A 3,148-nucleotide genomic window follows, 5' to 3' on the forward strand; every position below is an offset into this window, starting at 1 on the left:
TAGGGCAGGCTGTCTGCTGGGTAACTCCCATGTCTAGTCCTGTGCAGCCAGTCAGGTATTCATAGGGTAAGGTGCTGAGTCTCCTACTTTATCTTCCTCTAACCAGCTTTCTTGCCTGATTCACTTTAAACAGCTCTGCTGTTCTACAGTGAGGTTCAGTTCAGTTGCCTGAGCTTGTTGACCAGGGAGCCAGTGTAACAGCTTCTCTACTTTGGCTACAACTTCTGTCCTTGAATCAAACATTTACTTCAAACAGCTAGATTGTAAATATTTTAGGCTTTACAGGCCATACGGTTTCTGCTGCAACTATTTCAACTCTGCCACTGCAGAATAAAAATAGCCACTTACAATATGCAAATGATGAATGTGGTGTGTCCCAATAAACTTTTATGAATTAAGGACATCTGGCCATATCTGGCCAGTGGACCTATTTTGCTAACTCTTAAACTGTTTCCTTCTGCCTTTTCTCCAAGGATCTCCTCATTGAAGACTAAGATCTAAACTATTATGGGAGGGCTATTCAAACCTTTATTTATTTTTTGACTCTCCAAGTAAGATACTGGAATGAGCTTGCATAGTTTCATGCGGACCAGATGCTTGGTGTTGTTCAAAATCATTTAACTTAAACTGTGAGAAATGGGTTGGATATTATCATTTAACTTAAACTGTGACAAATGGGCTGGATACTAGCCTCGAATACAGATCAAGGATCACACTATAGGAATGATTTTTACAATATGAACATGCTCTGGAAAAATTGCTTGTTTATAATGTAGACAAGATCACTGAGCCCTGAGTTCCTCTTGTAATCCGAAACAAATAGCTTTAATTCTTCATGACCCTTCCCTGCCCTGGACCCAAAATAATGTATGCATGTGCATGTGTGCATGGTTTCCAGAAAACTTTGCAAATGGTGCAGATATTCCTTGGCCACAACAAAGATAAGAAGATTATCCCATTTGTGTTGCAAACAGAAATGGAATTAAATTGATGAATTCTGTTTTGGTTGTGTGTATGCTGGCCTAGGTCAGTAGGGATCAAAAAAGACAAAATTCTTCTCTGAAAAGATCAGGGTTCAACTTTTACATCCCCATTTCATTATGGAGTTCAATAAAAGAGAGTTCTTTGCTCGGGAGAACAGTTCCAAGAGAATTCTGAAGGAAAAGCTTCTCTGCATAGCTCAGGTCCCTCTTGGCCAAATGCATGCTAAGAGGTAGGCTGTTTCTATTCATGCGTAGTCATGATACAGCATTGGGTTGTATCCACCACACACATACTAGAGGGGGATAATATTTTGAAAACTGTGTTAGGCTTTCTGTCAGCTAGCCTGGGGCATGAAGAGTGGTATTTCTTTTCTTGGGATGTGAACACATGGGTGTTAGGCTTGGATTACCCTATTTCTTGAGGCATGGAGAGGTCTGTTGGTAAAGCCTGGGGCTTCGCCCCATGTGGGATCCTGTCAGGGACCAGGTGAATTCTTTATAATTGTTGGAAAACTCAAAATGGCTACTTACAGCATCAGCCGTTATTAACTGCCTCCTGGGCTGAACACTCCTTATCCTCAAGCAACTAGAGGATCTCAATAAGTGTCCTTGTTCTTGGCTTGGTGGGTGTGTACAGAGGTGCAGTGTCCTGTGGTAGTCTGAATGAGAAATGTCCCCCATCAGCTCAGGTATTTGAACACTCGGTCCCCAGTTGGTGGCACGGTTTAGGGAAGTTTAGGAGATGCAGCCTCACTAAAACTATGTCACTAGAGATAGGCCTTGAGAGTTCATAGCCCTGCCCTGCTTCCAGGTTGCTTTCTGCTTCATGTTTGAAGTCAAAGATGTGAGCTCTCAATGTTGTGTCCTGCCTCCCCATCACGAAGCACTTTTAACCCTCTGGACCTATAAGCCAAAATAAACCATTTCTTCCATAAGTCACTTTGGGTCATGGTACTTTATCATGGCAACAGAAAAGTAACTAATGCACCTCCCCATAGGGCAGAGGGGCAGTGATGATCACTGCATGTTTGAGTATCTAAAGGAATCAAGTTACTATGAGTAGAGTGCTCTTAAGCTGAGATACTCAACAGGACCATGCATGAGCCAGGCAACTTGGAGGCTCCCATGCAGCTGCTTTAGCAAACAGTGCTGGAATTGGAACACACAATAAAATATAAGCTCATTTCATATTTGATAGCTAATGAGGCCATTAAGCTAATCATTTAAAACTGATTTTCTGCCAGCTGTGGTGGTACACACTTTTAATCCTGGCTTTTGGGAGGCAGAGGCAGGTACATCTCTGTGAGACTGAGGCTAACCTCATCTACATAGCAAGTTCCAGGCCAGCGGGGGCTACAGGGAAACACTGTCTCAAAACAAACAAGCAAACAGAGTTCCAAATGACACACATATACTTAGCAGTATACATTCCTTATACACTGTTCTAAAGTTATTTTGTTATTTATCTCTTAGGGTAGGTTTTATTTATTTTTATTTTCTTCAAATATTTTAGAGGATGTGTGTTTTTCCCTGTCACTAGTTTTCATACTAGTTTTGTGAATATAATTTACTTTACCAAATGATTTCCTGCAAATATATTCCTAGTAAGAGATTTGCTGATTCAAGATTTATGAGTGTTTGAAGGCCCTTGGGACACATTAACATTTTGTTTCCAACAGTGTTTGAAAGTACCTGTTTCATTTAGACTTCACCGGCACTGAGTATTCACAGAACAATTCAATAGATATTTAATTTTATTCACTTGATTACTAAATTAAGTTAAACATTTGATGTGGCTACCAACCACTTGTCCTTTATGTTTTATTTGGTGAGTTTTTCTGCCTTCTCTCTTCAGATGAGGATATTGAAGTTGAATGCTTAAGCAACTTGTATGGAATTCATTTGAAAGTTGAAGACTTGGAACTTCAGTGAGCTGTACAATATCACTCTGGAAGAACAGGAACTAGCACGGTCTCAATTTTTCTGTTTCTGATTCTCTCAAGATGGTCTTCTCTCTTCTCTCTCTCTCTCTCTCTCTCTCTCTCTCTCTCTCTCTCTCTCTCTCTCTCTCTCTCTGTCTCTTCCTTTCTTTTTTAATTCCTGGAAATTACCACTCACACCAAAAAAAATCTAACGAAATATTTAATATAAGAGCTAAAAACTTC

This window comes from Nannospalax galili, unplaced genomic scaffold (genome assembly GCF_000622305.1).
Source record: "Nannospalax galili isolate Female #2095 unplaced genomic scaffold, S.galili_v1.0 scaffold206, whole genome shotgun sequence".
Lineage (NCBI taxonomy): Eukaryota > Metazoa > Chordata > Mammalia > Rodentia > Spalacidae > Nannospalax > Nannospalax galili.